The sequence below is a fragment of the Hemitrygon akajei genome, chromosome 12, assembly GCF_048418815.1.
Source record: "Hemitrygon akajei chromosome 12, sHemAka1.3, whole genome shotgun sequence".
Taxonomy (NCBI): domain Eukaryota; kingdom Metazoa; phylum Chordata; class Chondrichthyes; order Myliobatiformes; family Dasyatidae; genus Hemitrygon; species Hemitrygon akajei.
In genome coordinates this window covers 19442179-19459330 of record NC_133135.1, presented here as the reverse complement: position 1 = coordinate 19459330, position 17152 = coordinate 19442179, and the positions used below count along the sequence as shown (strand labels likewise).

At 40.9% G+C, this 17152-nt stretch overlaps 1 protein-coding gene across 5 annotated transcripts in view; it reads left to right on the top strand.

Annotated features, from left to right (window-relative positions):
- LOC140736757 (zinc finger protein 644-like) overlaps window positions 1-17152 on the top strand; it is a 123695-nt gene that overhangs the window by 31054 nt on the left and 75489 nt on the right. The window contains exon 2 of one of the 5 annotated variants that reach the window (XM_073062653.1): window positions 9355-9496. The exons of the other annotated variants lie outside the window; for them this stretch is intronic. The gene's annotated coding sequence lies outside the window, so the exon portion shown is untranslated. The remainder of the gene's footprint in view (window positions 1-9354; window positions 9497-17152) is intronic. 5 annotated transcript variants of the gene reach the window in all.

Genomic DNA, 17152 nt, shown 5'->3' with positions numbered 1-17152 from the left:
TCAGAGTTATCTCTGCTATAGTTCAGGATTTTAATCTCGGGATCTCTTATTTTTATTTCATAGTCATTTTATAACTAATAGAATTGTGGTTACTGGATCAAAGGGCTCCATGATTGCACCTCAGTTACTTGGCCCATCCCGTCGCCTAACAGGAGATGCAGTATTACTCCTTCCCTTACAGGTTCCTCTATATATTGCATGAGGTAGTCTCTTGGATGCACTGCAGAAATTTTGGCAACACACACAAAATGCTGGCGGAACACAGCAGGTCAGGCAGCATCTATGTAAAAGAGTAAACAGGACTTCTGATGAAGGGTCGATAGCATTTTGTGTGTGTTGCTTCAGTTTCCAGCATCTGCAGATTTTCTTGTCTCCACAAATTTTGCTCCATCCAGACCCTTTGCATTCTGGGTGGTCTAGTCAATACAGGGAAAATTAAAATCTCCCACTAGTACTACCTACTCTACTATTTTCACAACTGCGTGCAATTTCTTGACACATCTACTCTTCAAGTTCCCACTGACTGTTGGAGGGTCTACAATATAGCCCTATCAAGGTGATCGTTCTCTTGTTATTTGTAAGTTCTACCCAAATTACCTTGATAGATGATCCCTCAAGAGTATTCTTTTCAAGCATTACTGTTTTATCCTCCCTCATCAAAAATGCAACACCACCTTAAGCATGGGTATCATAATTAAATTCATTTATTTAAATTAATTTTTATCTTGTACAGGTGTCCCCCCCCATTTTTCGAACGTTTGCTTTACGTCAGCTCGCTGTTACGAAAGACCTACATTAGTTACCTGTTTTCACTGTTATGAAAAAAGGCAGCGCGTGCCGAGCAGCCAAGCTCCTCCCCCAGAACTGCATTCTAGCCAGCATTGCTTAAACACGTGTCTGTGAGCATCTGTGCTTTATGTCAATTTATTTTGTGCATCCATTAGCAAGATGAGTTCTAAGGTACCAATAATGCCTAAAAGGGTGTTACACTTAGCGTAAAACTAGACATAATTAAGCGTTTCGATCGTGGTGAACAAAGTAAGGACATAGTGAGATTGGCTAAGTGTTTGTGGAAGTTGACGAAGATGATGTTGAAGAGGTTTTGGCAATCCATGACCAAGAACTGAGAGATGAAGAGGAAAGGATAACAATTGAAACTGAGCGCAGTAGCAAACGGCCCGAAAGTGAAGACATCCAGGAACTGAACGGGAAGCAATTGCGTGAGATTTTCGCTGCGACTGACAATGCTGCAATGATTGCAGAAACGTATGACTTTAATTTTGAAAGGGTACGTAGGTTTAGGGCATATTTGCAGGGTGGTTTGAGTGCTTACAAAGAACTGTACGATAGAAAAATGTGTGAGGCTAAGCAGTCGAGCATACTGTCCTATTTCAAGCCTTCCACATCAGCAACAGCAGACAACGAAACTCAACCTTCGACATTGAGGCAGGCAGACATAGAAGAAGGTGACCTGCCTGCCCTGATGGAAACAGACGACGATGAGATGACACCCCAGTCTCCTCTACCTCCCATCACCTCAACCTCTGACAACTCAGCCTAACACACCATCATCAGTGTCTTCACTGTCTTCCCGATTCCGGTAAGTGAAACTACACTGGGCGTACATTATTTCTACTTTATATAGGCTGTGTTGTTTTTATGTGTTATTTGGTAGCTTCATAGCTTAAAGGTTACTGGAAAGAGTGTTTCTGCCGGGAGTGCGTGCATCGTGTGTTTCTGTCGGGAGTGCTCGCGCTGTGTGTTTTTGCCGTGTGTGCTGCTGAGAGCGCCTGTGTGAGATTTTCGCTGCGGTTGACAGTGCTGCAATAATTGTAGAAAAGTATCCCTACATTATATAGGCTGTGTATTTATCAGATCATTCCTGCTTTTACTATATGTTACTTTTTTTTAGTTTTTATGTATTATTTGGCATGATTTGGTAGGTTTTTTTTGGGTCTGTGAACGCTCACAAATTTTTTCCATATAAATAAATGGTAATTGCTTCTTCACTTTACGACATTCCGGCTTACAAATCATTTCATAGGAATGCTCTACCTTCGAATAGCGGGGGAAGCCTGTATATAGCTGATGGGGGGGAGTGTAAATGTTTGGAGAGGGACCAAGAATTTGACTGTGGTTTGGGCAGGCAACCAATTCTTGGATCATGAGGGAGTACTTGAGAAAGATGTTTTTCAGTGTATCAGTACTTTCTGTATAAATTTTTAAATATATTAAGCTTCATAGCAGGAAGTTGAAATAAAAGTCCTTGTGATTCTGATTACTAACATCAAATATAATTTAACTCATGTATTTTAGAGAGGGAAGAAGAAAATGTATGTATTTTAACATGCTTTCTGAAATGTGGAAATGAGACTGCAGACAACACACACAATGCTGGAGAAACTCAGCATCTATGGAAAAGAGTAAGCAGTCAATGTGGCGGGCTGAGATTCTTTATCAGCATGTCCCAGTGAAGGGTCTCGGCCCCAAATATTGGCTGTTGCTCTTTTCTATAGATACTACCTGGCCTGCTGAGTTTTCCAGCATTTTGTGAGTGTTGTTTGGTTTTCCAGCGTTTGCAGATTTTCTTGTCTTAGACTGCAGATACTGGAATGCGAATCAACAAGCAATTTGCTGTAGGAATGGAGCAGGTAAAGTAGCATCGGGGGGGGGGGGGGGTCGCAGAAGAACAGGGAAGGAATTGTTGCTGTGTGGAAACCCTGCAAAATTGGCCGTCTCCCACTCCACTCACCATCCTGATAGAAATATCGCCAATCTCCCCCCCTCCCCCGCAGGTGCTGCTTGACCTGCTGAGTTGTTTAGTAGGATGTTTAATGTTGGGTAAACAACAAATCAAGTATTCTTGGCTTTGTATTACTTTAAAAATCCCTACAAGTTAGTTTTCTTAACCTGTTTTCAGTCCTGTAAAATGCATTTTGGTAATTTAAAGATTTAAAATTTTACATAGGAACTTGAACAATATCTTAGTTTTTTTAAACCTCATAAAATGAATTTAATGGTCTAAGCAGGGCCTAACTTTAACTTTTCCCCATTGAAAATTGAGATTTTTTTTTCAGATCTATTTTTGAGGTACTAGCTACTTCTTCAGACTTAATCTAAGTTATTTAGTTCTATCTGAAGTAGAAAAATGGAGCCGGAAATTAGTGCACTGAGTTCTTGCAAGAGATCAGCTATGATTTAAACCAGTTGAAGGAATATATCTTGGAGGAAGAACCAAGTTTAGTGAGATTACATAAATTCATCTTTTCAGACTCCACAGGTGACTTCCTAATAATTGGAGAAAAGGAGTAAAATTTACTCTCATGGAAATTATGTGAAGTGGGGGAGGGGGAAGCAAATAAATCAACACAAAATGTACTTTATTTAACCTGATCACAAACAAGAGAAAATCTGCAGATCCACCATCCTGTGTCTGTCACGTCCCACCACCAGCTCTTGGGCTCTCTCACCCCACCATCCCTGTGTCAATCTGCCTCTATACCAGAGGACTGTAGGTTCAGACCCAGGGAATGATTGTCAAACACAGTTAATTTGAAATTACATACTGTTTATTAGCATGCTTGCATCTCAGTTGAATTACAGAGCCCCACTCGCAGAGTTTGGGAAAATCTGCAAATCGAGTGAGCACCCGAGTACTGTCTGAGGCTGCTGTTAAACACCCGTTATCACATACATACTTTGATTAAGGGTACACAGAGCAGCTTTCTCATGCAACAAACTCTTCTTTGTTCAGACATTATTCTCACAGCATGACTTGTCAAGCTGCCAATAAGTCAGTTAGAGTTTAGTCCTTTTAATTCTGCAGATAATTCCTCACCTGAACACCTGAAACCTCCAGATTCCTCAGACACTACCCAACCCCCTCCTTCCCCCGCTCCCAGCTCTCATCCATGCCAGGTCTTCACCATTCCCTCTGACCTTCCCCCCTCTGAGACAGAACAGTAAGGGCCTCATCTTTGTCCCCCTGCGCCCACACCTCAGTGAGTTCCATGTCCGCCATGACGCTGAGCTCTTCTTCCTCCGTCTCCGAGCCTACTTCTTTGGGAAGGATTCTCCACTCTGCAATGATGACCCATTCTCCCATCTTCAGCCCTCCTCTTACTGGACGTTTCAACCTGCTCTGGACCTTTTCATTGCCAATTCCTGATGTGACATCAACTTCCTTGACTTCATCACTCCTCTTTCCAATTCCAACATCACTCCTTCCAAATGCTCTGCTCTCCACTCCCTCTGGACTAATCCTAACCTCAACATCAAACCTGCAGATAAAGGGGGTTCTGTAGTAGTCTGGTGTACTGACCTCTACCTTGCTGAGACCCAGCAACTCTCAGATACATGCTTTTACGTGCCCCTTGAACAGGACCCCGCTAAGAGTCACCAGGCCATTGTCTCCCATGCCATCACTGACCTAATTAGCTCTGGGGATCTCCCATCCACTGCCACCAACCTCATAGTTCCCACACCCTGCACCTCACATTTTTACCTCCTACCTAATATCCCCAAACTGCAGGTAGACCCATTGTTTCAGCTTGTTCCCGCCCTACTGAACTTTTTTTTGCATAGCTCAACTGTTTTATCCCCCCCTTAGTTCAGTCCCTTCCTACATCTGTAACACTTCACATGCTCTGTATCTTTTCAGTGTTTTCAAGTTCCCTGGCCCCTTCCCTATCATATTTTTACTATGCATGTCCAGTCTATATGCCTCTCTCCCCCACAACCACCTGAAAGGCCTCAAAGCTTTACATTTCTTTCTGGACACCAGAACCAACCACCACCCAGTTCCCCTCCACCATGTGCCGGAACTTGTCCTTAGCCACGGGTGCTTGCATGGGTCTCAGCTATGCCTGCCTTTTTGTTGGCTCCGTGGAACACTCGATGTTTCAAGCCTACGCTGGTGGCTGTCCCCCACTTTTTCTACTCTACATCGACAATTACATTGGTTTTGCTTCCTGCACCCATGCGGAACTTGTCAACTTCATCCACTTTGCTTCTAGCTTCCACTCTGTCCTCAAATTCACCTGGTCCATTTCCGACACCTCCCTCCCCTTTCTTGATCTATCTGTCTCTACCTCTGGAGACAGCTTATCTACTGATGTCTATTATAAACCCACGGACTCTCACAGCTACCTGGACTATACCTCTTTCCACCATGTACTTGTAAAAACACCATCCCCTTCTCTCAGTTCCTCTGTCTCTGCTACATCTGCTCTCAGGATGAGGCTTTTCATTCCAGAATGAAGGAGGTGTCCTCCTTTTTCAAGAAAAAGGGCTTCCCTTCCTCCACCATCAACCGCATCTCTTCCATTTCACACTCTCACCCCATCCTCCGGCCACCATATTGGGGATAGAGTTCCTGTTGTCCTCACTGGCCTCCACGTTCAGCACGTAATTCAACTTCCGCCACCTCCAATGGGATCCTACTGCCAAGCACATCTTTCCCTCTCCCCACCCCCCACCCTCTACTTTTCACAGGGATTGCTCCCTACATGACTCCCTTCATCCCTTTTTCATTTGTCCGTCCCCACTGATCTCCCTCCTGGCACTTATCCTTGCAGGTGGAACAAGTGTTGCACCTGCCTCTACACTTCCTTCCTCACTACCATTCAGGGCTCCAAACAGTCCTTCCAGGTGAGGCGACACTTCACCTGTAAGTCTGTTGGGGGTTGTATACTGTGTCTGATGTTCCTGGTGTGGCCTCCTGTGTTCGATGAGACCAATGTAGATTGGGAAACCGCTTCGCTGAGCACCTTTGTCACATCTGCCAGAAAAAGTGGGATCTCCCGGAGTCCATCCATTTTCATTCCACTTCCCATTCCCATTCCAAAGTGTCTATTCATGACCTCCTCTACTGTCATGATGAGGCCACACTCAGGTTGGAGGAACAAGCCCTTCATATTCCTCCAACCTGATGGCACTGAACTTCTGGTAGTGCCTCACCCCGCCGCCACCCCTTCACCATTCTCCATCCCCCCACCTTATCTCCTTGCTTGCCCATTTTCCTCCCTCTGGTTCTCCTCCTCCCCCCCTTTCCTTTCTTCTATCCCCACCTATCAGATTCCCCCCTTCTCCAGCCCTGTATCTCTTTCACCTATCAACTTCTTAGCTCTTTACTTCATCCCTCCTGGTTTCACCTATCACCTTATGTTTCTCCCTCCCCCTCCCCTCCCAATTTTTAACTCTACTCATATTTTTTCTCCCATTCTGCAGAAGGGTCAAGGCCCCAAGTGTTGACTATACTCTTTTCTATAGATGCTGACTGGCCTGCTGAATTTCTCTAGATTTTGTGTGTGTTATTTAACCTGGGTTTCTTGCCACATGCACATCTGATGTACCTGACTGTATGTAGCAGGCAGACATGATCATGCCTTTTATTTTAGGAACAAGTAAAAACTTCCCTTATTTGGTACATGGATGAGTGGGGTATGGAAGATTCTGGTCTGTGTGTGGGTAGATGGGACCAGGCAAAAAACAGGTTCCTGTTTCTGTGCTGCAATGCTCAATGGCTCAATTAATCTACTTTTGGCTTTTAAACTCCCTTTAAATTTTAACAACATGTAATGTTGGATAGGGAGCTCCGAAAGATAAAGTTCTAAGCTTGTTGTCTAGTGTGAACATACAGTGGCCTACAAAGCAGCGTTGAAGTATTAGATTGAACATTGCAATAATCAATTAATGGGAGATGTTACCTTAGTGCTAGTTAGAAAATTTTGATGAATGCTAATCTGTAATTCCATGAGGTACTAAAACAGTTGAATTAAGCCTGTATTAGAGCATCTTGTATTTAGGCAAATGTTAAAACAATTATGCTTGAAAAGCAGTACATTTTCAAGTGTAATTGTTTAACATTTACGCTTGAAAATGTGTGTAAATGCTTTTGATAGGAAGCCCATCTGCAAGAGAGTTTGCTTTAAATTTACAGAAATTTAAGAATTCGGGAAATAGACTATGAAGAATACGACAGGAATGATTTTGAAAATCTTGGGCTGAATTGTTACATCACTTGATTCTCTGGTGCAGGCTGTTTTCTCAAATGCCACTTATCACTATTTGAATTGCCAATAATTGCATCAAAGAGCAGTTTTTGTACCAGTAAACTAAGCTTCCTGGACAGTTTACACTGTACATTTTCCTATTTAAGTTTTAAACTCTCTGTCACCACCTAGTGTGCCATAATGTAATCTTGAATCTAAAGAAGCAGCTCCAATCATATTACTCAGGGATTTGGATACACCACTACTGTGAAGCGGCATAAGATTATCTATCCAAAAATCACTGTGATAACAAGTAAGGTTGCAATAAATATGGGTAATGCTGTTGGGAAAATGTCTTCATACCTTGGATACCAGTTTTTCCATAGATTTGTATCTTATCAATTCAATTGACTAGTTCACTGTTCAAATTTGTTCTGCTATGAAGATTAACAAGTATACAAGATATTAAGAGAAATAAATAGAGTGGGCAGTCAGTGCCTCTTCCCCAGGGCACCACTGCTCAATACAAGAGGACATGGCTTTAAGTTAAGGGGTGGAAAGTTCAAGGGGGATACTAGAGGAAGGTTTTACTCAGAGAGTGGTTGGTGCATGGAATGCACTGCCTGAGTCAGTGGTGGAGGCAGATACACTAGTGAAATTTAAGAGACTACTAGACAGGTATATGGAGGAATTTAAGGTGGGGGGGGGCGTTATATGGGAGGCAGGGTTTAAAGGTCGGCACAACATTGTGGGCCGAAGGGCCTGTACTGTGCTGTATTGTTCTATGTTCTAAGATGCAAGATCACTAAAAGTTGGTGGCATTAACCTCGCAATGCAATGCTTTTTCCCTTGGTCAAGCTAAATGTGGGTTGCTTCAGAGTTGGAGATGAAAATGATCTATGCAGTTTTACACCAGACTAAAAAGAACAATATATAGAGTATTTTGAAACATTAGAACATTACAGTCAAGTAAATTTACATATTGGGCAACAATATGTCCCTACTTCAGGAGAGCTATCTTAAATATTATTTTTATATGCATATTTATTTTCAATGCACATATTTTTATGGGCAACTTTAGTTTAACTACATAATCTTAACTCTTTATATATTTAAGTTGGATTTTATTTCCCTTGCAAGGAGTGTTATAAAATCTGGTTACATGGAAATAAATGGAAACATTGCCTGCATAATAACCTGAGCAATGCTGCGGACAGCTGCTCGTTTTGCTGTATATATTTCTTCACTACCTTTAATAAATCTCTGTCCCCTTTAAGCTACAGAGAGATGGTTATTGGCTTTAGAAATTGGATTCCAAGTGCAAAAGTATGATTCAGGTTCAAAACTAACTTACAAATAGCATAGTGAATGTTGAAGCATTTTTAAAGTAATTGTTGAGAGCAGATTCTTTACTCGCGAATGGTAAAGATGGGAAAATACAGCTGACATAGATGTCAGAAAAATCAAATAGAGGCCTTCAAAATATTCTTCCATTCAGGGATACAACAGAGATAAGCTTCAAATCTTTTTCAACATGGTCTCATAACTTCCCTCTCACTGTTTTTGATTTGAGGAGTCATTTTTTAATTTGCTGAGCAGATTTAAAGCACTACAATAAGAATGTCTGGGAGACATTGTGACTGATTTACGTCTTTTAGTCATATATGGGCAGAGCTTTACTTTAAGTTGTATTGTAGAGGATTCCAATTGGTTAGTAACAGTAAATACAGCATTGACAGGGATTGCATGAACAGCAATTTTTAAGTCAACCTATAGTACGTTACAACCTTGCTGATCAGAATGCTTTTATTTTCTTGTGCCATACATTGATTGTCACTTGAGCATCAGGGTACACAATAAGAAATTGGAGAAAAATCTTGAAGAACTGACACATTTCAACATGACCTTGGATTGCAACAAAAATACAGCAGTTGCAGTGGTGAACGTATTCAATTCTGTTATATTGTTCACGGTTATCCAAGATAGAATGCAGTACAAGAAGAAAGTATACACATACACACACCAAGCACTATCTTCCACATTTTGTACTCCAGATAATTTATCCCATTTGGGAACCATTATTAACTATTCCAGTGCAGTCTTTATGCAGATGGAAATATCTGCAGCATTACATGTTGGATTTCCTCATATTACAGTCGCTTACAGTTCAGAAACTCCAGAATATTCTGTGTAAGTGAACTAATGAATTAATTTTAGATCCTGAAGCTAATGTCAATTTTTGACTTGAGGATGTGAATATTATTTACTTTATGAGAAATATTTTAAAATGTAAGTGATACTATGGAAGAGGTTGTTATTCAAACTGAATTTAGTTGAAATGTTTCAAGGTTTATTATTTTAGTTGCAGATGAATTCATTGCAATCGAGAAAACAGCTCTGTGCATCTAACCAGTTACTGAGAAATAGCTGCTGAATAAAAGAAGATGTATGCACATTCACAAGAGAGTGAGAAACGATAGGAAAAGGGAGTGATTGAAGAAAAAGTAAGAATAATTTACCTGATAATTCACATTTGTGAGTCTCTTGTTTACATCATTTTCCATTTTTTTCATATTTCTATTTATGCTTAACTTATTTTTGTTCATGATTTAATTTGAATGTTACACTGGAAGGTAATATTAAAGGAGAAACTAAGTGATAAATAGAGTCCTATGACTCTATTAGCACGATACAATTACAGCTTGGACAGTCAGAGTTCAATTCCAGTATCTGTAAGAAAATTTGTATGTTTTTTTGTGCATACACTCGGCCCTCCTTATCCACGAAGGATTGGTTCTGGGACCCCTCACGGTTACCAAAATTCGCGGATGCTCAAGTCCCTTATTCAACCTGCCTCAATGCGGTTGATCTTAGGACCCAGCGGAACCCAAGGCCTTATTTAACCTGTCTCAGTGTGGTGGACATTAGGACCCGGCGGAAGAACTCTGAATTCGCAGTTTCTGTTCACGAAAATAATCACGATCAGGATTGAAAATAAAGTGGAATAATAAAGCAGTCAGAAAGAGGTGAAACGCATTGAAAAGGTGAAAAGGTAATTGGAAAAGCGTTAGGTTACGTCAGTCAACGATCGGAACAATTTTAAAGGATAAAGTGAGAAAGGCTCTGCCCCGATGGAAGCTACAATTATTACTAATCAACGCAGTGGTTTAATTATTGGGTTTTGGGTTTTTGATCCTTCACATCAACCCGGCACGGTGGAGAGTGCACTCGGGAGCGATCTGTCACTAGATCGAACTCGGGAACTTCCGTTCCGGAGCCCGGCGCTGAAACATACGTTCTTAAGTGTTTTTTATGCATAGAAAAGTAAAATATATACTATATACTAAGACAAACGTTTGACTAACTGACGTTAAATAGTACCTGTTCCGACTTACTTAGTAAGTGAACTTCCGATTTTTTTCGATCCCAATCCACGATATCCCATGCACATCCTCCTCTATACTTTAAATCATATAACCATATAACAATCACAGCACGGAGACAGGCCATTCCGGCCCTCCTAGTCCGTGCCGAACTCTTAATCTCACCTAGTCCCACCTACCCGCACTCAGCCCATAACCCTCCACTCCTTTCCTGTCCATATACCTATCCAATTTTACCTTAAATGACACAACTGAACTGGCCTCTACTACTTCTACAGGAAGCTCATTCCACACAGCTATCACTCTCTGAGTAAAGAAATACCCCCTCGTGTTTCCCTTAAACTTTTGCCCCCTAACTCTCAAATCATGTCCTCTCGTTTGAATCTCCCCTACTCTCAATGGAAACAGCCTATTCACGTCAACTCTATCTATCCCTCTCAACATTTTAAATACCTCGATCAAATCCCCCCTCAACCTTCTACGCTCCAATGAATAGAGACCTAACTTGTTCAACCTTTCTCTGTAACTTAAGTGCTGAAACCCAGGTAACATCCTAGTAAATCGTCTCTGCACTCTCTCTAATTTATTGATATCCTTCCTATAATTCGGTGACCAGAACTGTACACAATATTCCAAATTTGGCCTTACCAATGCCTTGTACAATTTTAACATTACATCCCAACTTCTGTACTCAATGCTCTGATTTATAAAGGCCAGCGTTCCAAAAGCCTTCTTCACCACCCTATCTACATGAGACTCCACCTTCAGGGAACTATGCACTGTTATTCCTAGATCTCTCTGTTCCACTGCATTCCTCAATGCCCTACCATTTACCCTGTATGTTCTATTTGGATTATTCCTGCCAAAATGTAGAACCTCACACTTCTCAGCATTAAACTCCATCTGCCAACGTTCAGCCCATTCTTCTAACCGGCATAAATCTCCCTGCAAGCTTTGAAAACCCACCTCATTATCCACTACACCTCCTACCTTAGTATCATCAGCATTCTTACTAATCCAATTTACCACCCCATCATCCAGATCATTTATGTATATTACAAACAACATTGGGCCCAAAACAGATCCCTGAGGCACCCCGCTAGTCACCGGCCTCCATCCCGATAAACAATTATCCACCACTACTCTCTGGCATCTCCCATCTAGCCACTGTTGAATCCATTTTATTACTCCAGCATTAATACCTAACGACTGAACCTTCATAACTAACCTCTTCTTAAATCATCTCTGGATTACTTATAGTACCTAATACAATGTAAATGCTATGTAAAATTGTTGTTATACTGCATTGTTTAGGGAATAATGACAAGAAAAAAAGTCTGTACATACTCGAACAACAAGTGCTGGAAGAGCACTTCCGGGTTTTCGTGATTCGCGGTTGGTTGAATTCGCGCATGTGGAATTTGCAGATAATGAGGGCTGACTGTACATGGGTTTCCTCTGGGTGCTCCTGTGTCCTCCCACAGTCCAAAGATGTACCAGTTAGTTGATTAATTGGTCATTGTAAATTGTCCTTTGATTAGGCTAAGCTGGGCAGTGTGATTTGGTGCGTTGGAAAGGCTTGTTCAAGAACGTATCTCTAAATAATAAATATTTTATAAAGAGCATCTAGTTTCATCAAGTCTATGATATAGGAAGACTATATGGGGAAACTAATCTGTTCCATGCTCACACAATCCTTCATCTAACCCAAACATGTTTGTTTGCCCTTTACATTTTTTCACTCCCTCAAAAACAGGCCTGCTGATTTGTCTCAGCTAACAGTGCATTCTCCATTCTCACCAAAATTTCCAAAATTCCCCACTGATTTATTGTTGACTATTTGAAGTTGATAGGAGACAGTTTTTAAATTCCCTAATGGATTTATCTTGTTCAAGTGGAAACACCTTCCCTGTGTCTACCCAAGTAAAAGTTCTTATGATTGTAACACAGTCAGTTCCTGTCAGAATAGTGATAGATAGATAGATAGATAGATACTTTATTCATCCCCATGGGGAAATTCAACATTTTTCCAATGTCCCATACACTTGTTGTAGCAAAAACTCATTACATACAATACTTAACTCAGTAATAATATGATATGCATCTAAATCACTAACTCAAAGGCATTAATAATAGCTTTAAAAAAAAGTTCTTAAGTCCTGGCAGTTGAATTGTAAAGCCTAATGGCATTGGGGAGTATTGACCTCTTCATCCTGTCTGAGGAGCATTGCATCGACAGTAACCTGTCGCTGAAACTGCTTCTCTGTCTCTGGATGGTGCTATGTAGAGGATGTTCAGGGTTTTCCATAATTGACCGTAGCCTACTCAGCGCCCTTCGCTCAGCTACCGATGTTAAACTCTCCAGTACTTTGCCCACAACAGAGCCCGCCTTATTAAGACGTGAGGCGTCCTTCTTCTTAATGCTTCCTCCCCAACACGCCACCACAAAGAAGAGGGCGCTCTCAACAACTGACCTATAGAACATCTTCAGCATCTCACTGCAGACATTGAATGACGCCAACCTTCTAAGGAAGTACAGTCGACTCTGTGCCTTCCTGCACAAGGCATCTGTGTTGGCAGTCCAGTCTAGCTTCTCGTCCAACTGTACTCCCAGATACTTGTAGGTCTTAACCTGCTCCACACATTCTCCATTAATGATCACTGGCTCCATATGAGGCCTAGATCTCCTAAAGTCCACCACCATCTCCTTGGTCTTGGTGACATTGAGACGCAGGTAGTTTGAGTTGCACCATATCACAAAGTCCTGTATCAGTTTCCTATACTCCACCTCCTGTCCATTCCTGACACACCCCACTATGGCCGTGTCATCAGCATGGGAATGCTGCAACCTGCAGGGTCCTCTCCACGTCACTGACTTAGAAATATACTGCAGATCCTTTATCATTACAGGGTGTCCCCAAGTTATGAATGTCAGACTTACGAACAACTCGTACTTACGAACGGCCTGCCATAAAGCCTATTATATTAAAAATTAGTCGGCTCGAGGAAGGAGAATGCCGTCCGCCAAGTCGGATCATGTTGTATTTGGCTTAAATCTTTCTTAGCAAAATTCACCCTGACTCCCCCCTTTTCCAGTCAGCACCGCCCCCACTTGTCCCATTTAACCTCAGTGCGGTGGACTTTAGGACCTGGGAGAAGCTCAGGACCTGCCGCCTGCGGCTGCTGCTGAATCCGCACTGTTTCTGTTCTGTTGACAAAAAACGATCACGATTGAAAATAAAGTGGAAATAATAAAGCGATTGGAAAGAGGTGTAACGCCTTTGGTCATTGGAAAAGCGTTAGGCTACAGTCAGTCAATGATTGGAACAATTTTAAAGGATAAAGTGAGAATAATGGAGCTTGCGAAAGGCCCTGCCCTGATGAAAGCTGCAATTATTACTAAGCAACGCAGTGGTTTAATTATTAAAATACATACATTTCTTAAGTGTTTTGTATGCATTGAAAGGTAAAATGTTTACTATATACTAAAACAAATGTTTGACTGACTGACGCTAAATAATATCGGATGTACCTGTTCAGACTTGCATACAAATCTGACTTAAAGAAGAACTTAGGAACGAAATTCATTCGTAACCTGGGGACTTTCTGGTACTGGGTCTAAATCTTACCCGATAGCTGTTTACGAAAACGACACATTCTTGCCTGTGATGTCAGGGTTCTGAAAAATGAATAAGGTGGGGGGGGGGGGGACGCTATGAACATAATGCAATTCTAAATGTTTAATATGATAGAACTCTTTATTTTTGTTAATGGAAGACTTTAATAGAACATGTTATTTTGAGTAGATATATCTTAGGGTTCCAAAGCTGAATTTTGAAAAAATTCTCACGTATTCAGTAATTTTAAAATCTCTTTCGGTTTGTACTCTCTATAAAATGTGAAGTGTAGAATTTGTTATTTTAGCAGCAAATTTTCTTACTTTTTTGAGCATAACAAATGGATGAATACCAGACACAACATAATGTCAAAGGCAAGTTACCAGAATGGACTGGAGGTTTGTATAGGCAGTACTTAAAGATTTTTAAAAAAGTACATGTCTATAAGGCAAAAAAAAACATGTCTTAAGACATTACACATTTAAGTGCAGTGGATATGCAGTATAAATTTCAAGCAGTTGAAATAACATTGCACTGGTTGGGCTTCATTTTATTTTTTTCAGAATCAGAAAAGATTTAAGTATTATTGGCATATGTCATGAAATAGGTTGACTTTGTAGCGGCAGTTCAATGTAATACATAACAGTAGAAAAAAATTGAGAATTTGTGTGTGTGTGTGTGAGACAGAGAGAGAGAGAGAGAGAGAAACAGAGATAGTCTTCATTGGTTCAATGTCCATTCAGAGAATGGATGTCGGAGGGGAAGAAGCTGTTCCTGAATCATTAAGTGTCTGCCTTCACGCTTCTGTACCTCTTTCCTGTTGGTAGCAATGAGAACAAGGTATGTCCTGGGTGATGGGGTTCCTTAATGATGGACACAGCCCTTTTGAGACATCGCTCTTCGAAGATGTTCTCGATACTATAGAGGCTAGTGCCCATGATGGAGTTCACCAAGTTTACAACTCTGCAGCTTTCTTCAATCATGTGCTGTCATCCTCTTCCCCCTCCCCCCACACCCCATACCATTTGGTGATGCAGCCAGTTAGGATACTATCTGTCATATCTTCTTTGCATGAAAGAAGCAAAACATTGCAAATTTGTGAAGAACTGGCAAACATGATTTGAGGTATTTTCCATTTCTGAATTTTTCACGGTGACTGAAAATAAGCAAAGTTTGCTTTATCAGTGTGTATTTTCTTCAAATGTTCAAGGATCCTGGATGGTTTCAATGCCTCATTTGAAAAAACTGACAAAGTTGTTTCCTGACGAAGGGTCTCAGCCCGAAATGTCGACAGGGCTTCTCCTTATAGATGCTGCCTGGCCTGCTGTGTTCCACCAGCATTTTGTGTGTGTTGTTTGAATTTCCAGCATCTGCAGATTTCCTCATGTTTGCTCTTTGAAAAAACGTTTTCACACAACAGACGCATTAGTTGCTGTTGGTTGCTTGGAGCTGGTATAAATCCTTGTTTCAGATATTCCACACTCTACTGTCTACACTTTTTCATTTGGTCAGCTTCTGCCATTAACGACCACAGCCTATTGTATATCATTAAAATCCAACTTCAAGTGTTGTGATCAATAAAGAGGAAAGTGATGACATTTTCATAGCTCAGGCAAAATCTGACTGAAGGTATATAAAGGTGGGTAGATACCTCAGTTGGGCCAATAATTAGAGAAATGCAGTCAAGACCACTCAAAAGAGTAGATTCTGAATTTTATCCCATTAAACACTATACCCGAATTCATAGCAATTGCATCACTCTGTGATTACAGTCTGGGAAGCGTAATAACACTACTACTGTAGTGAATGGCAATAATGCATGGACGGGACCCAGAAATAACACGATTTCTTCAGTCCAGATTTCTCATGATATGCCAAATACAGAAGTATCACATTGCTTTTCACAACTATAACACACTTCAAGCAAAATCTAAGGGAACAGTGGATTAGCAAGAGATGAGGTGATCGTCATTGTAACCAATTATGAGGCACTCAGGATCAAATGATTGTGTAAGTAATTCATTTCTTAAATTAAGCCTGTAAACCCTCAACTGTTCCCCTTGTTCCCAAGCGCCCCCTCCCACCACCCCATTTATCTTTATTGCCCCCTTAAAAAACTCCCACCACCCCCGAGAGGGTGAAATTGCATAAACCAACATTGAATACAATTGGCCATTTCATCATGAACACCAAACAACTTAACCTTCTGGACCAACCTCCCACGTGAGACTTTTTGTCAAAGGCCTTGCTGAAGTCCATATGCATAATGCCCACCAGCTTCCCTTCATCAATGTTCATGGTAACCGCCTCAAAAAACAATTTGTTTAGTTAGAGATTACCTACCATGCATAAGCCATGTTGACTGTCCCTAATTAAATCTTGTCTATCCAAATACTTGTATGTGCTGTCTTTTAGAATATCTTCCATTAATTTACCCACAGGTGACATCCAGCTTACCAGCCAATGATTTCCCAAATTATTTGTAGAATCTTCCTTAAACAACTGAATAATATTAGCTATCCTCCAGTCTTCTGGCACCTCATCCATAATGGAACTCCCAAACTACACACCACTAATTGCACGGACAGCTGTAGTAATTGTACATTCTTGTTGATGTGCAGCAGCAACCTTGGACTCAACATCAGTAAGACCAAGAACTGATTGTGGACTTTAGAAAGGCTAAGACAAGGAAAGACACACCAGTCTTCATAGAGGAATCAGAAGTAGAAAAAGTGAGCAATTTCAAATTCTTGGGTGTCAATATCTCTGAAGATATAAACTGGACCCAGTATATCAATGCAGTTTGAATGCTTACTGTTGCACACAGAAGTCAGATAGCTCTCAAAAAGAAACTGCTTGAAACACATTTATGCACTTCTTGAGACTGTGTTAAAATTCTTTGAAGACTTGAATGCTTCTGTCAGTAATTGACTCAAGAATATTAGGCATGACATTGTTTATTTGGCAGAATTATTGGCAGCATTTACTGAAATCAATCTTCAATTGCAAGGAAACAATGTGAATCTTATCAAAATCAAATCAGTTGTCTCTACACTTCTGTCCAAGTTAGCCCTATTTAAGTGTAACATTGGCCATTGCAGCCTTTTCCAATTTCTGAGCTCTCTGGTTGGAAGTGAAAGGAAGAATACCAAAGTTCAAG